We start from the raw sequence: 17743 nt of genomic DNA on the forward strand, positions 1-17743 counted from the left end.
CAGATGGGAAATAGCTGCTTCAGTGTGAGTAGGCTAGTTCACATTAGACAAGAGGACCTTTCTGCCTCTGCAGGTCGGGGGACCGCTTCTCTAATGGGAAATAGCTGCTTCAGTGTGAATGGGTAAGTTCCCATTAGGCGAGAGGACCTTTCTGCCTTTCAAGGTCGGTGGGCCGTTTCTCTAATGGGAAATATCTGCTTCAGTGTGAATGGGCTAGTTCCCATTAGACGAGAGGACCTTTCTGCCTTTCAAGGTCAGAGGGCCGTTTTTCTAATGGAAAATAGCTGCTTCAGTGTGAGTGGGCTAGTTCCCATTAGACGAGAGGACCTTTCTGCCTCTGCAGGTCGGGGGACTGCTTATCTAATGGGAAATAGCTTCTTCAGTGTGAATGGGCTAGTTCCCATTAGACGAGAGGGCCTTTCTGCCTTTCCAGGTCAGAGGGCCATTTCTCTAATGGGAAATAGCTGCTTCAGTGTGAATGGGATAGTTCCCATTAGACGAGAGGACCTTTCTGCCTTTCCAGGTCGGAGGGCCGTTTCTCTAATCGGAAATAGCTGCTTCAGTGTGAATGGGCTAGTTCCCATTAGACGAGAGGACCTTTCTGCCTTTCCAAGTTAGAGGGCCGTTTCTCTAATGGGAAATAGCTGCTTCAGTGTGAGTGGGCTAGTTCCCATTAGATGAGAGGACCTTTCTGCCTTTACAGGTCAGAGGGCCGTTTCGCTAATGGGAAATAGCTGCTTCAGTGTGAGCGAGAGGACCTTTCTGCCTTTCCATGTCAGAGGGCCGATTCTCTAATGGGAAATAGCTGCTTCAGTGTGAGTGGGCTAGTTCCCATTAGACGAGAGGAGCTTTCTGCCTCTACAGGTCGGAGGGCCACTTCTCTAATGGGAAATAGCTGCTTCAGTGTGAATGGGATAGTTCCCATTAGACAAGAGGACCTTTCTGCCTCTGCAGGTCGGAGGGCCGCTTCTCTAATGGGAAATAGCTGCTTCAGTGTGAATGGGCTAGTTCCCATTAGACGAGAGGACCTTTTTGCCTTTCCAGGTCGGAGGGCTGCTTCTCTAATGGGAAATAGCTGCTTCAGTGTGAACGGGCTAGTTCCCATTGGACGAGAGGATCTTTCTGCCTTTCCAGGTCAGAGGGCCGTTTCTCTAATGGGAAATAGCTGCTTCAGTGTGATGGGCTAGTTCCCATTAGACGAGAGGACCTTTCTGCCTTTCCAAGTCGGAGGGCCGCTTCTCTAATGGGAAATAGCTGCTTCAGTGTGAATGGGCTAGTTCCCATTAGACAAGAGGGCCTTTCTTCCTCTGCAGGTCAGAGGGCCGTTTCTCTAATGGGAAATAGATGCTTCAGTGTGAATGGGCTAGTTCCCATTAGACAAGAGGTCCTTTCTGCCTCTGCAGGTCAGAGGGCCGTTTCTCCAATGGGAAATAGCTGCTTCAGTCTGAGTGGGCTAGTTCCCATTAGACGAGAGGACCTTTTTGCCTCTGCAGGTCGAAGGACCGCTTCTCTAAGGGAAATAGCTACTTCAGTGTGAGTGGGCTAGTTTCCATTAGATGAGAGGACCTTTCTGCCTTTCCAAGTTAGAGGGCCGTTTCTCTAATGGGAAATAGCTGCTTCAGTGTGAGTGGGCTAGTTCCCATTAGACGAGAGGACCTTTCAGCCTTTCCAAGTTAGAGGGCCGTTTCTCTAATGGCAAATAGCTGCTTCAGTGTGTGTGGGTTTAGTCCCATTAGACGAGAGGACCTTTCTGCCTCTGCAGGTCAGGGGACCGCTTCTCTAATGGGAAATAGCTGCTTCACTGTGAATTTGTCAGTTCCCATTAGAGGAGAGGACCTTTCTGCCTTTCCAGGTCAGAGGGCCGTTTCTCTAATGGGAAATAGCTGCTTCAGTGTGAATGGGCTAGTTAACTTTAGACGAGAGGACCTTTCTGCCTTTCCAGGTCAGAGGGCCATTTCTCTAATGGGAAATAGCTGCTTCAAAGTGAATGGGCTAGTTCCCATTAGACGAGAGGACCTTTCTGCCTTTCCAGGTCGGAGGGCCGTTTCTCTAATGGGAAATAGCTGCTTCAGTGTGAATGGGCTAGTTCCCTTTAGATGAGAGGACCTTTCTGCCTTTCCAGGTCAGAGGGCCGTTTCTCTAATGGGAAATAGCTGCTTCTGTGTGAGTGGGCTAGTTCCCATTAGACGAGAGGACTTTTTTGCCTCTGCAGGTCGGAGGACCACCTCTCTAATGGGAAATAGCTGCTTCAGTGTGAGTGGGCTAGTTCCCATTAGACGAGAGGACCTTTCTGCCTTTCCAGGTCAGAGGGCCGTTTCTCTAATGGGAAATGGCTGCTTCAGTGTGAGTGGGCTAGTTCCCATTAGACAAGAGGACCTTTCTGCCTTTCCAGGTCAGAGGGCCGTTTCTCTAGTGGGAAATAGCTGCTTCAGTGTGAGTGGGCTACTTCCCATTAGACAAGAGGAACTTTCTGCCTCTGCAGGTCGGGGGACCGCTTCTCTAATGGGAAATAGCTGCTTCTGTGTGAAAGGGCTAGATCCCATTAGACAAGAGGACCTTTTTGGCTTTCCAGGTCGGAGGGCCGCTTCACTAATGGGAAATAGCTGCTTCAGTGTGAATGGGCTAGTTCCCATTGGACGAGAGGATCTTTCTGCCTTTCCAGGTCACAGGGCCGTTTCTCTAATGGGAAATAGCTGCTTCAATGTGAATTAGACGAGAGGACCTTTCTGCCTTTCCAGGTCGGAGGGCCGCTTCTCTAATGGGAAATAGCTGCTTCAGTGTGAATGGGCTAGTTCCCATTAGACGAGAGGTCCTTTCTGTCTCTGCAGGTCGGAGGGCCGTTTCTCTAATGGGGAATAGCTGCTTCAGTCTGAGTGGGCTAGTTCCCATTAGACGAGAGGACCTTTCTGCCTCTGCAGGTCGGAGGGCCGTTTCTCTATTGGGAAATAGCTGCTTCAGTGTGAATGGGCTAGTTCCCATTAGACAAGAGGTCCTTTCTGCCTCTGCAGGTCGGAGGGCCGTTTCTCTAATGGGAAATAGCTGCTTCAGTGTGAATGGGCTAGTTCCCAGTAGACGAGAGGACCTTTTTGCCTCTGCAGGTCGAAGGGCCACTTCTCTAATGGGAAATAGCTGCTTCAGTGTGAGTGGGCTAGTTCCCATTAGACGAGAGGACCTTTCTGCCTTTCCAAGTTAGAGGGCAGTTTCTCTAATGGGAAATAGTTGCTTCAGTGTGAGTGGGCTAGTTCCCATTAGACGAGAGGACCTTTCTGCCTTTCCAGGTCAGAGTGCCGTTTCTCTAATGGGAAATAGCTGCTTCAGTGTGAGTGGGCTAGTTCCCATTAGACGAGAGGACCTTTCTGCCTCTGCAGGTCGGGCGACCACTTCTCTAATGGGAAATAGCTGCTTCAGTGTGAATGGGCTAGTTCCCATTAGACGAGAGGACCTTTCTGCCTTTCAAGGTCAGAGGGCCGTTTATCTAATGGGAAATAGCTGCTTCAGTGTGAATGGGCAAGTTCCCATTAGACGAGAGGACCTTTCTGCCTCTGCAGGTCGGAGGGCCGTTTCTCTAATGGGAAAAAGCTGCTTCAGTGTGAATGGGCTAGTTCCCATTAGACGAGAGGACCTTTTTGCCTCTGCAGGTCGAAGGGCCGCTTCTCTAATGGGAAATAGCTGCTTCAGTGTGAGTGGGCTAGTTCCCATTAGACGAGAGGACCTTTCTGCCTTTCCAGGTCAGAGGGCCGTTTCTCTAATGGGAAATAGCTGCTTAAGTTGAGCGAGAGGACCTTTCTGCCTTTCCAGGTCAGAGGGCTGTTTCTCTAATGGGAAAAAGCTACTTCAGTGTGAGTGGGCTAGTTCCCATTAGACGAGAGGGCCTTTCCAGGTCGGAGGGCCGCTTCTCTAATGGGAAATAGCTGCTTCAGTGTGAATGGACTAGTTCCCATTAGACGAGAGGACCTTTATGCCTCTGCAGGTCGGAGGGCCGCTTCTTTAATGGGAAATAGCTGCTTCAATGTGAATGGACTAGTTCCCATTAGACGAGAGGACTTTTATGCCTCTGCAGGTCGAAGGGCCGCTTCTCTAATGGGAAATAGCTGCTTCAGTGTGAGTGGGCTAGTTCCCATTAGACGAGAGGACCTTTCTGCCTTTCCAAGTTAGAGGGCAGTTTCTCTAATGGGAAATAGTTGCTTCAGTGTGAGTGGGCTAGTTCCTATTAGACGAGAGGACCTTTCTGCCCTTCCAGGTCAGAGTGCCGTTTCTCTAATGGGAAATAGCTGCTTCAGTTTGAGCGAGAGGACCTTTCTGCCTTTCCAGGTCAGAGGGACGTTTCTCTAATGGGAAATAGCTGCTTCAGTGTGAGTGGGCTAGTTCTCATTAGACGAGAGGACCTTTCTGCCTCTGCAGGTCGGGCAACCACTTCTCTAATGGGAAATAGCTGCTTCAGTGTGAATGGGCTAGTTCCCATTAGACGAGAGGACCTTTCTGCCTTTCAAGGTCAGAGGGCCGTTTATCTAATGGGAAATAGCTGCTTCAGTGTGAATGGGCTAGTTCCAATTAGACGAGAGGACCTTTCTGCCTCTGCAGGTCGGAGGGCCGTTTCTCTAATGGGAAATAGCTGCTTCAGTGTGAATGGGCTAGTTCCCATTAGACGAGAGGACCTTTCTGCCTCTGCAGGTCGGAGGGCCGCTTCTCTAATGGGAAATAGCTGCTTCAGTGTGAATGGACTAGTTCCCATTAGACGAGAGGACCTTTATGCCTCTGCAGGTCGGAGGGCCGCTTCTTTAAAGGGAAATAGCTGCGTCAATGTGAATGGACTAGTTCCCATTAGACGAGAGGACCTTTATGCCTCTGCAGGTCGAAGGGCCGCTTCTCTAATGGGAAATTGCTGCTTCAGTGTGAGTGGGCTAGTTCCCATTAGACGAGAGGACCTTTCTGCCTTTCCAAGTTAGAGGGCAGTTTCTCTAATGGGAAATAGTTGCTTCAGTGTGCTTGGGCTAGTTCCCATTAGACGAGAGGACCTTTCTGCCTTTTCAGGTCAGAGTGCCGTTTCTCTAATGGGAAATAGCTGCTTCAGTTTGAGCGAGAGGACCTTTCTGCCTTTCCAGGTCAGAGGGCTGTTTCTCTAATGGGAAATAGCTGCTTCAGTGTGAGTGGGCTAGTTCCCCTTAGACGAGAGGACCTTTCTGCCTCTGCAGGTCGGGCGACCACTTCTCTAATGGGAAATAGCTGCTTCAGTGTGAATGGGCTAGTTCCCATTAGACGAGAGGACCTTTCTGCCTTTCAAGGTCAGAGGGCCGTTTATCTAATGGGAAATAGCTGCTACAGTGTGAATGGGCTAGTTCCCATTAGACAAGAGGACCTTTCATCCTCTGCAGGTCGGGGGACCGCTTCTCTAATGGGAAATAGCTGCTTCAGTGTGAGTGGGCTAGTTCCCATTAGACGAGAGGACCTTTCTGCCTCTGCAGGTCGGAGGGCCGCTTCTCTAATGGGAAATAGCTGCTTCATTGTGAATGGGCTAGTTCCCATTAGACGAGAGGACCTTTCTGCCTCTGCAGGTCGGAGGGCCGCTTCTCTAATGGGAAATAGCTGCTTCAGTGTGAATGGGCTAGTTCCCATTAGACGAGAGGACCTTTCTGCCTCTGCAGGTCGGAGGGCCGTTTCTCTAATGGGAAATAGCTGCTTCAGTGTGAATGGGCTAGTTCCCATTAGACGAGAGGACCTTTCTGCCTTTCCAGGTCAGAGGGCCGTTTCTCTAATGGGAAATAGCAGCTTCAGTGTGAATGGGCTAGTTCCCATTAGACAAGAGGGCCTTTCTGCCTCTGCAGGTCAGAGGGCCGTTTCTCTAATGGGAAATAGCTGCTTCAGTGTTAATGTGCTAGTTCCCATTAGACAAGAGGTCCTTTCTGCCTCTGCAGGTCAGAGGGCCGTTTCTCTAATGGGAAATAGCTGCTTCAGTGTGAGTGGGCTAGTTCCCATTAGACAAGAGGGCCTTTCTGCCTCTGCAGGTCAGAGGGCCGTTTCTATAATGAGAAATAGCTGCTTCAGTGTGAATGTGCTAGTTCCCATTAGACAAGAGGTCCTTTCTGCCTCTGCAGGTCGAAGGGCCGTTTCTCCAATGGGAAATAGCTGCTTCAGTCTGAGTGGGCTAGTTCCCATTAGACGAGAGGATCTTTCTGCCTTTCCAGGTCAGAGGGCCGTTTCTCTAATGGGAAATAGCTGCTTCAGTGTGAATGGGCTAGTTCCCAATAGACAGGAGGGCCTTTCTTCCTCTGCAGGTCAAAGGGCCGTTTCTCTAATGGGAAATAGATGCTTCAGTGTGAATGGGCTAGTTCCCATTAGACAAGAGGTCCTTTCTGCCTCTGCAGGTCAGAGGGCCGTTTCTCCAATGGGAAATAGCTGCTTCAGTCTGAGTGGGCTAGTTCCCATTAGACGAGAGGACCTTTTTGCCTCTGCAGGTCGAAGGGCCGCTTCTCTAATGGGAAATAGCTACTTCAGTGTGAGTGGGCTAGTTTCCATTAGATGAGAGGACCTTTCTGCCTTTCCAAGTTAGAGGGCCGTTTCTCTAATGGGAAATAGCTGCTTCAGTGTGAGTGGGCTAGTTCCCATTAGACGAGAGGACCTTTCTGCCTTTCCAGGTCAGATGGCCGTTTCTCTAATGGGAAATAGCAGCTTCAGTGTGAATGGGCTAGTTCCCATTAGACAAGAGGGCCTTTCTGCCTCTGCAGGTCAGAGGGCCGTTTCTATAATGGGAAATAGCTGCTTCAGTGTGAATGTGCTAGTTCCCATTAGACAAGAGGTCCTTTCTGCCTCTGCAGGTCAGAGGGCCGTTTCTCCAATGGGAAATAGCTGCTTCAGTCTGAGTGGGCTAGTTCCCATTAGACGGGAGGACCTTTTTGCCTCTGCAGGTCGAAGGGCCGCTTCTCTAATGGGAAATAGCTACTTCAGTGTGAGTGGGCTAGTTTCCATTAGATGAGAGGACCTTTCTGCCTTTCCAAGTTAGAGGGCCGTTTCTCTAATGGGAAATAGCTGCTTCAGTGTGATTGGGCTAGTTCCCTTTAGACGAGAGGACCTTTCTGCCTCTGCAGGTCGGAGGGCCTCTTCTCTAATGGGAAATAGCTGCTTCAGTGTGAATGGGCTAGTTCCCATTAGACGAGAGGACCTTTTTGCCTTTCCAGGTCGGAGGGCAGCTTCTCTAATGGGAAATAGCTGCTTCAGTGTGAATGGGCTAGTTCCCATTGGACGAGAGGATCTTTCTGCCTTTCCAGGTCAGAGGGCCGTTTCTCTAATGGGAAATAGCTGCTTCAGTGTGAATGGGCTAGTTCCCAATAGACAAGAGGGCCTTTCTTCCTCTGCAGGTCAAAGGGCCGTTTCTCTAATGGGAAATAGCTGCTTCAGTTTGAGCGAGAGGACCTTTCTGCCTTTCCAGGTCAGAGGGACGTTTCTCTAATGGGAAATAGCTGCTTCAGTGTGAGTGGGCTAGTTCTCATTAGACGAGAGGACCTTTCTGCCTCTGCAGGTCGGGCAACCACTTCTCTAATGGGAAATAGCTGCTTCAGTGTGAATGGGCTAGTTCCCATTAGACGAGAGGACCTTTCTGCCTTTCAAGGTCAGAGGGCCGTTTATCTAATGGGAAATAGCTGCTTCAGTGTGAATGGGCTAGTTCCCATTAGACGAGAGGACCTTTCTGCCTCTGCAGGTCGGAGGGCCGTTTCTCTAATGGGAAATAGCTGCTTCAGTGTGAATGGGCTAGTTCCCATTAGACGAGAGGACCTTTCTGCCTCTGCAGGTCGGAGGGCCGCTTCTCTAATGGGAAATAGCTGCTTCAGTGTGAATGGACTAGTTCCCATTAGACGAGAGGACCTTTATGCCTCTGCAGGTCGGAGGGCCGCTTCTTTAAAGGGAAATAGCTGCGTCAATGTGAATGGACTAGTTCCCATTAGACGAGAGGACCTTTATGCCTCTGCAGGTCGAAGGGCCGCTTCTCTAATGGGAAATTGCTGCTTCAGTGTGAGTGGGCTAGTTCCCATTAGACGAGAGGACCTTTCTGCCTTTCCAAGTTAGAGGGCAGTTTCTCTAATGGGAAATAGTTGCTTCAGTGTGCTTGGGCTAGTTCCCATTAGACGAGAGGACCTTTCTGCCTTTTCAGGTCAGAGTGCCGTTTCTCTAATGGGAAATAGCTGCTTCAGTTTGAGCGAGAGGACCTTTCTGCCTTTCCAGGTCAGAGGGCTGTTTCTCTAATGGGAAATAGCTGCTTCAGTGTGAGTGGGCTAGTTCCCCTTAGACGAGAGGACCTTTCTGCCTCTGCAGGTCGGGCGACCACTTCTCTAATGGGAAATAGCTGCTTCAGTGTGAATGGGCTAGTTCCCATTAGACGAGAGGACCTTTCTGCCTTTCAAGGTCAGAGGGCCGTTTATCTAATGGGAAATAGCTGCTACAGTGTGAATGGGCTAGTTCCCATTAGACAAGAGGACCTTTCATCCTCTGCAGGTCGGGGGACCGCTTCTCTAATGGGAAATAGCTGCTTCAGTGTGAGTGGGCTAGTTCCCATTAGACGAGAGGACCTTTCTGCCTCTGCAGGTCGGAGGGCCGCTTCTCTAATGGGAAATAGCTGCTTCATTGTGAATGGGCTAGTTCCCATTAGACGAGAGGACCTTTCTGCCTCTGCAGGTCGGAGGGCCGCTTCTCTAATGGGAAATAGCTGCTTCAGTGTGAATGGGCTAGTTCCCATTAGACGAGAGGACCTTTCTGCCTCTGCAGGTCGGAGGGCCGTTTCTCTAATGGGAAATAGCTGCTTCAGTGTGAATGGGCTAGTTCCCATTAGACGAGAGGACCTTTCTGCCTTTCCAGGTCAGAGGGCCGTTTCTCTAATGGGAAATAGCAGCTTCAGTGTGAATGGGCTAGTTCCCATTAGACAAGAGGGCCTTTCTGCCTCTGCAGGTCAGAGGGCCGTTTCTCTAATGGGAAATAGCTGCTTCAGTGTTAATGTGCTAGTTCCCATTAGACAAGAGGTCCTTTCTGCCTCTGCAGGTCAGAGGGCCGTTTCTCCAATGGGAAATAGCTGCTTCAGTCTGAGTGGGCTAGTTCCCATTAGACGAGAGGACCTTTTTGCCTCTGCAGGTCGAAGGGCCGCTTCTCTAATGGGAAATAGCTGCTGCAGTGTGAGTGGGCTAGTTCCCATTACACGAGAGGACCTTTCTGCCTTTCCAGGTCAGAGGGCCGTTTCTCTAATGGGAAATAGCTGTTTCAGTGTGAGTGAGAGGGCCTGTCCAGGTCAGAGGGCCGTTTCTCAGATGGGAAATAGCTGCTTCAGTGTGAGTGGGCTAGTTCCCATTAGACAAGAGGACCTTTCTGCCTCTGCAGGTCGGGGGACCGCTTCTCTAATGGGAAATAGCTGCTTCAGTGTGAATGGGTAAGTTCCCATTAGGCGAGAGGACCTTTCTGCCTTTCAAGGTTGGTGGGCCGTTTCTCTAATGGGAAATAGCTGCTTCAGTGTGAATGGGCTAGTTCCCATTAGACGAGAGGACCTTTCTGCCTTTCAAGGTCAGAGGGCCGTTTCTCTAATGGGAAATAGCTGTTCAGTGTGAGTGGGCTAGTTCCCATTAGACGAGAGGACCTTTCTGCCTCTGCAGGTCGGGGGACCGCTTCTATAATGGGAAATAGCTGCTTCAGTGTGAGTGGGCTAGTTCCAATTAAACGAGATGACCTTTTTGCCTCTGCAGGTCGGGGGACTGCTTATCTAATGGGAAATAGCTTCTTCAGTATGAATGGGCTAGTTCCCATTAGACGAGAGGGCCTTTCTGCCTTTCCAGGTCGGAGGGCCATTTCTCTAATGGGAAATAGCTGCTTCAGTGTGAATGGGATAGTTCCCATTAGACGAGAGGACCTTTCTGCCTTTCCAGGTCGGAGGGCCGTTTCTCTAATGGGAAATAGCTGCTTCAGTGTGAATGGGCTAGTTCCCATTAGACGAGAGGACCTTTCTGCCTTTCCAAGTTAGAGGGCCGTTTCTCTAATGGGAAATAGCTGCTTCAGTGTGAGTGGGCTAGTTCCCATTAGATGAGAGGACCTTTCTGCCTTTCCAGGTCAGAGGGCCGTTTCTCTAATGGGAAATAGCTGCTTCAGTGTGAGTGGGCTACTTCCCATTAGACAAGAGGAACTTTCTGCCTCTGCAGGTCGGGGGACCGCTTCTCTAATGGGAAATAGCTGCTTCTGTGTGAAAGGGCTAGATCCCATTAGACAAGAGGACCTTTTTGGCTTTCCAGGTCGGAGGGCCGCTTCACTAATGGGAAATAGCTGCTTCAGTGTGAATGGGCTAGTTCCCATTGGACGAGAGGATCTTTCTGCCTTTCCAGGTCACAGGGCCGTTTCTCTAATGGGAAATAGCTGCTTCAATGTGAATTAGACGAGAGGACCTTTCTGCCTTTCCAGGTCGGAGGGCCGTTTCGCTAATGGGAAATAGCTTCTTCAGTGTGAGCGAGAGGATCTTTCTGCCTTTCCATGTCAGAGGGCCGATTCTCTAATGGGAAATAGCTGCTTCAGTGTGAGTGGGCTAGTTCCCATTAGACGAGAGGAGCTTTCTGCCTCTGCAGGTCGGAGGGCCGCTTCTCTAATGGGAAATAGCTGCTTCAGTGTGAATGGGCTAGTTCCCATTAGACGAGAGGACCTTTTTGCCTTTCCAGGTCGGAGGGCTGCTTCTCTAATGGGAAATAGCTGCTTCAGTGTGAATGGGCTAGTTCCCATTGGACGAGAGGATCTTTCTGCCTTTCCAGGTCAGAGGGCCGTTTCTCTAATGGGAAATAGCTGCTTCAATGTGAATAGGCTAGTTCCCATTAGACGAGAGGACCTTTCTGCCTTTCCAGGTCGGAGGGCCGCTTCTCTAATGGGAAATAGCTGCTTCAGTGTGAATGGGCTAGTTCCCATTAGACGAGAGGACCTTTCTGTCTCTGCAGGTCGGAGGGCCGTTTCTCTAATGGGGAATAGCTGCTTCAGTCTGAGTGGGCTAGTTCCCATTAGACGAGAGGACCTTTCTGCCTCTGCAGGTCGGAGGGCCGTTTCTCTATTGGGAAATAGCTGCTTCAGTGTGAATGGGCTAGTTCCCATTAGACAAGAGGTCCTTTCTGCCTCTGCAGGTCGAAGGGCCGTTTCTCTAATGGGAAATAGCTGCTTCAGTGTGAATGGGCTAGTTCCCAGTAGACGAGAGGACCTTTTTGCCTCTGCAGATCGAAGGGCCACTTCTCTAATGGGAAATAGCTGCTTCAGTGTGAGTGGGCTAGTTCCCATTAGACAAGAGGACCTTTCTGCCTTTCCAAGTTAGAGAGCAGTTTCTCTAATGGGAAATAGTTGCTTCAGTGTGAGTGGGCTAGTTCCCATTAGACGAGAGGACCTTTCTGCCTTTCCAGGTCAGAGTGCCGTTTCTCTAATGGGAAATAGCTGCTTCAGTTTGAGCGAGAGGACCTTTCTGCCTTTCCAGGTCAGAGGGCCGTTTCTCTAATGGGAAATAGCTGCTTCAGTGTGAGTGGGCTAGTTCCCATTAGACGAGAGGACATTTCTGCCTCTGCAGGTCGGGCGACCACTTCTCTAATGGGAAATAGCTGCTTCAGTGTGAATGGGCTAGTTCCCATTAGACGAGAGGACCTTTCTGCCTTTCAAGGTCAGAGGGCCGTTTATCTAATGGGAAATAGCTGCTTCAGTGTGAATGGGCTAGTTCCCATTAGACGAGAGGACCTTTCTGCCTCTGCAGGTCGGAGGGCCGTTTCTCTAATGGGAAATAGCTGCTTCAGTGTGAATGGGCTAGTTCCCATTAGACGAGAGGACCTTTTTGCCTCTGCAGGTCGAAGGGCCGCTTCTCTAATGGGAAATAGCTGCTTCAGTGTGAGTGGGCTAGTTCCCATTAGACGAGAGGACCTTTCTGCCTTTCCAGGTCAGAGGGCCGTTTCTCTAATGGGAAATAGCTGCTTAAGTGTGAGCGAGAGGACCTTTCTGCCTTTCCAGGTCAGAGGGCCGTTTCTCTAACGGGAAAAAGCTGCTTCAGTGTGAATGGGCTAGTTCCCATTAGACGAGAGGACCTTTCTGCCTCTGCAGGTCGGAGGGCCGCTTCTCTAATAGGAAATAGCTGCTTCAGTGTGAATGGACTAGTTCCCATTAGACGAGAGGACCTTTATGCCTCTGCAGGTCGGAGGGCCGCTTCTTTAATGGGAAATAGCTGCTTCAATGTGAATGGACTAGTTCCCATTAGACGAGAGGACCTTTATGCCTCTGCAGGTCGAAGGGCCGCTTCTCTAATGGGAAATAGCTGCTTCAGTGTGAGTGGGCTAGTTCCCATTAGACGAGAGGACCTTTCTGCCTTTCCAAGTTAGAGGGCAGTTTCTCTAATGAGAAATAGTTGCTTCAGTGTGAGTGGGCTAGTTCCCATTAGACGAGAGGACCTTTCTGCCCTTCCAGGTCAGAGTGCCGTTTCTCTAATGGGAAATAGCTGCTTCAGTTTGAGCGAGAGGACCTTTCTGCCTTTCCAGGTCAGAGGGACGTTTCTCTAATGGGAAATAGCTGCTTCAGTATGAGTGGGCTAGTTCTCATTAGACGAGAGGACCTTTCTGCCTCTGCAGGTCGGGCAACCACTTCTCTAATGGGAAATAGCTGCTTCAGTGTGAATGGGCTAGTTCCCATTAGACGAGAGGACCTTTCTGCCTTTCAAGGTCAGAGGGCCGTTTATCTAATGGGAAATAGCTGCTTCAGTGTGAATGGGCTAGTTCCCATTAGACGAGAGGACCTTTCTGCCTCTGCAGGTCGGAGGGCCGTTTCTCTAATGGGAAATAGCTGCTTCAGTGTGAATGGGCTAGTTCCCATTAGACGAGAGGACCTTTCTGCCTCTGCAGGTCGGAGGGCCGCTTCTCTAATGGGAAATAGCTGCTTCAGTGTGAATGGACTAGTTCCCATTAGACGAGAGGACCTTGCCTCTGCAGGTCGGAGGGCCGCTTCTTTAAAGGGAAATAGCTGCGTCAATGTGAATGGACTAGTTCCCATTAGACGAGAGGACCTTTATGCCTCTGCAGGTCGAAGGGCCGCTTCTCTAATGGGAAATAGCTGCTTCAGTGTGAGTGGGCTAGTTCCCATTAGACGAGAGGACCTTTCTGCCTTTCCAAGTTAGAGGGCAGTTTCTCTAATGGGAAATAGTTGCTTCAGTGTGCTTGGGCTAGTTCCCATTAGACGAGAGGACCTTTCTGCCTTTTCAGGTCAGAGTGCCGTTTCTCTAATGGGAAATAGCTGCTTCAGTTTGAGCGAGAGGACCTTTCTGCCTTTCCAGGTCAGAGGGCTGTTTCTCTAATGGGAAATAGCTGCTTCAGTGTGAGTGGGCTAGTTCCCATTAGACGAGAGGACCTTTCTGCCTCTGCAGGTCGGGCGACCACTTCTCTAATGGGAAATAGCTGCTTCAGTGTGAATGGGCTAGTTCCCATTAGACAAGAGGGCCTTTCTGCCTCTGCAGGTCAGAGGGCCGTTTCTCTAATGGGAAATAGCTGCTTCAGTGTGAATGTGCTAGTTCCCATTAGACAAGAGGTCCTTTCTGCCTCTGCAGGTCAGAGGGCCGTTTCTCCAATGGGAAATAGCTGCTTCAGTCTGAGTGGGCTAGTTCCCATTAGACGAGAGGACCTTTTTGCCTCTGCAGGTCGAAGGGCCGCTTCTCTAATGGGAAATAGCTGCTTCAGTGTGAGTGGGCTAGTTCCCATTACACGAGAGGACCTTTCTGCCTTTCCAGGTCAGAGGGCCGTTTCTCTAATGGGAAATAGCTGTTTCAGTGTGAGTGAGAGGGCCTTTTCAGGTCAGAGGGCCGTTTCTCAGATGGGAAATAGCTGCTTCAGTGTGAGTGGGCTAGTTCCCATTAGACAAGAGGACCTTTCTGCCTCTGCAGGTCGGGGGACCGCTTCTCTAATGGGAAATAGCTGCTTCAGTGTGAATGGGTAAGTTCCCATTAGGCGAGAGGACCTTTCTGCCTTTCAAGGTCGGTGGGTCGTTTCTCTAATGGGAAATAGCTGCTTCAATGTGAATGGGCTAGTTCCCATTAGACGAGAGGACCTTTCTGCCTTTCAAGGTCAGAGGGCCGTTTCTCTAATGGGAAATAGCTGTTCAGTGTGAGTGGGCTAGTTCCCATTAGACGAGAGGACCTTTCTGCCTCTGCAGGTCAGGGGACCGCTTCTCTAATGGGAAATAGCTGCTTCAGTGTGAGTGGGCTAGTTCCAATTAAACGAGATGACCTTTTTGCCTCTGCAGGTCGGGGGACTGCTTATCTAATGGGAAATAGCTTCTTCAGTGTGAATGGGCTAGTTCCCATTAGACGAGGGGGCTTTTCTGCCTTTCCAGGTCGGAGGGCCTTTTCTCTAATGGGAAATAGCTGCTTCAGTGTGAATGGGATAGTTCCCATTAGACGAGAGGACCTTTCTGCCTTTCCAGGTCAGAGGGCCGTTTCTCTAATGGGAAATAGCTGCTTCAGTGTGAATGGGCTAGTTCCCATTAGACGAGAGGACCTTTCTGCCTTTCCAAGTTAGAGGGCCGTTTCTCTAATGGGAAATAGCTGCTTCAGTGTGAATGGGCTAGTTCCCAGTAGACGAGAGGACCTTTTTGCCTCTGCAGATCGAAGGGCCACTTCTCTAATGGGAAATAGCTGCTTCAGTGTGAGTGGGCTAGTTCCCATTAGACGAGAGGACCTTTCTGACTTTCCAAGTTAGAGGGCAGTTTCTCTAATGGGAAATAGTTGCTTCAGTGTGAGTGGGCTAGTTCCCATTAGACGAGAGGACCTTTCTGCCTTTAAAGGTCAGAGTGCCGTTTCTCTAATGGGAAATAGCTGCTTAAGTTTGAGCGAGAGGACCTTTCTGCCTTTCCAGGTCAGTATCAAGGATTGGTGACTGGCCTGCAGAATTGCCCACTAGGTCTGTAATGTCCTCCTCCTCACTTGATAGGAATGGTTCCCCCAAAATGCCGTCCTCCTCCTCACCTGATGTTGAAGAGTAGTGGGTTCTCCTTCGACGTGGTTTCTCCCTTTGAGATTTCTTCTTGGAGAGCAGATACGGTCTGCCTCGAAAAGAAGCCACCGTGAATCTCAACAGAGAAAACTCACGATGACCCCCTCCCGTGACAGCCAGTTGTTATTGGGGGAAAAAGCCTCCGAGGCCCAAAAAACCCCCACAAGTTGACAGAAGACTCCTGAAGCAGGTCCGTTGAAGCGTGGAGTACTAGAAGCAGTATCCAGAGAAATCGGCTCCAGGCAGAAGCGGTGGAATCACAAGAAGGAAACGAAGCAGCGTGAATGGGCGCCACAGAGGAGAGAGCTCCTGAGAAACTGACAGGAGAAAACGGCCAGCAGGGAGAACCTCCGATAGAGCAGGAAGCGAGGAAAAGGGGAGAGAGCAAGCGGGAGAGAGTGTAGCAGGAATTGGGGGGTGGAAGATTGCTAAGAGGAGATAACGCTACTGAGCGCACGCAACGAACGGGAAAGCAAGTTGCAACGCGCCAACCCGCTGAGATTCGAATAGAGAAATACTCGGCGGGCGGCCATGTTGGAAAAACACTAGACTGCACCGTACGTTGAAACAAAAAACGTAACGGAACCGTCTAATGGCGACGGAACTTCCACCTTCGCCAAACCCTCCAAGCGCCAATGGTCGTGACAGTCAGAGGGCCGTTTCTCTAATGGGAAATAGCTGCTTCAGTGTGAGTGGGCTAGATCCCATTAGACGAGAGGACCTTTCTGCCTCTGCAGGTCGGGCGACCACTTCTCTAATGGGAAATAGCTGCTTCAGTGTGAATGGGCTAGTTCCCATTAGACGAGAGGACCTTTCTGCCTTTCAAGGTCAGAGGGCTGTTTATCTAATGGGAAATAGCTGCTTCAGTGTGAATGGGCTAGTTCCCATTAGACGAGAGGACCTTTCTGCCTCTGCAGGTCGGAGGGCCGTTTCTCTAATGGGAAATAGCTGCTTCAGTGTGAATGGGCTAGTTCCCATTAGACGAGAGGACCTTTTTGCCTCTGCAGGTCGAAGGGCCGCTTCTCTAATGGGAAATAGCTGCTTCAGTGTGAATGGGCTAGTTCCGATTAGACGAGAGGACCTTTCTGCCTTTCCAAGTTAGAGGGCCGTTTCTCTAATGGGAAATAGCTGCTTCAGTGTGAGTGGGCTAGTTCCCATTAGATGAGAGGACCTTTCTGCCTTTCCAGGTCAGAGGGCCGTTTCGCTAATGGGAAATAGCTGCTTCAGTGTGAGCGAGAGGACCTTTCTGCCTTTCCATGTCAGAGGGCCGATTCTCTAATGGGAAATAGCTGCTTCAGTGTGAGTGGACTAGTTCCCATTAGACGAGAGGAGCTTTCTGCCTCTGCAGGTCGGAGGGCCACTTCTCTAATGGGAAATAGCTGCTTCAGTGTGAATGGGCTAGTTCCCATTAGACGAGAGGACCTTTTTGCCTTTCCAGGTCGGAGGGCTGCTTCTCTAATGGGAAATAGCTGCTTCAGTGTGAATGGGCTAGTTCCCATTGGACGAGAGGATCTTTCTGCCTTTCCAGGTCAGAGGGCCGTTTATCTAATGGGAAATAGCTGCTTCAGTGTGATGGGCTAGTTCCCATTAGACGAGAGGACCTTTCTGCCTTTCCAAGTCGGAGGGCCGCTTCTCTAATGGGAAATAGCTGCTTCAGTGTGAATGGGCTAGTTCCCATTAGACCAGAGGGCCTTTCTTCCTCTGCAGGTCAGAGGGCCGTTTCTCTAATGGGAAATAGATGCTTCAGTGTGAATGGGCTAGTTCCCATTAGACAAGAGGTCCTTTCTGCCTCTGCAGGTCAGAGGGCCGTTTCTCCAATGGGAAATAGCTGCTTCAGTCTGAGTGGGCTAGTTCCCATTAGACGAGAGGACCTTTTTGCCTCTGCAGGTCGAAGGACCGTTTCTCTAATGGGAAATAGCTGCTTCAGTGTGAGTGGGCTAGTTCCCATTAGACGAGAGGACCTTTCAGCCTTTCCAAGTTAGAGGGCCGTTTCTCTAATGGCAAATAGCTGCTTCAGTGTGTGTGGGTTTAGTCACATTAGACGAGAGGACCTTTCTGCCTCTGCAGGTCAGGGGACCGCTTCTCTAATGGGAAATAGCTGCTTCAGTGTGAATTTGTCAGTTCCCATTAGACGAGAGGACCTTTCTGCCTTTCCAGGTCAGAGGGCCGTTTCTCTAATGGGAAATAGCTGCTTCAGTGTGAATGGGCTAGTTCCCTTTAGACGAGAGGCCCTTTCTGCCTTTCCAGGTCAGAGGGCCGTTTCTCTAATGGGAAATAGCTGCTTCTGTGTGAGTGGGTTAGTTCCCATTAGACGAGAGGACTTTTTTGCCTCTGCAGGTCGGAGGGCCACCTCTCTAATGGGAAATAGCTGCTTCAGTGTGAGTGGGCTAGTTCCCATTAGACGAGAGGACCTTTCTGCCTTTCCAGGTCAGAGGGCCGTTTCTCTAATGGGAAATAGCTGCTTCAGTGTGAATGGGCTAGTTCCCATTAGACAAGAGGTCCTTTCTGCCTCTACAGGTCGGAGGGCCATTTCTCTAATGGGAAATAGCTGCTTCAGTGTGAATGGGCTAGTTCCCAGTAGACGAGAGGACCTTTTTGCCTCTGCAGATCGAAGGGCCACTTCTCTAATGGGAAATAGCTACTTCAGTGTGAGTGGGCTAGTTCCCATTAGACGAGAGGACCTTTCTGCCTTTCCAAGTTAGAGGGCAGTTTCTCTAATGGGAAATAGTTGCTTCAGT

The sequence above is a fragment of the Ambystoma mexicanum genome, chromosome 5q (assembly GCF_040938575.1).
Source record: "Ambystoma mexicanum isolate Mex_15411 chromosome 5q, UKY_AmexF1_1, whole genome shotgun sequence".
NCBI classification, from domain to species: Eukaryota; Metazoa; Chordata; class Amphibia; order Caudata; family Ambystomatidae; genus Ambystoma; species Ambystoma mexicanum.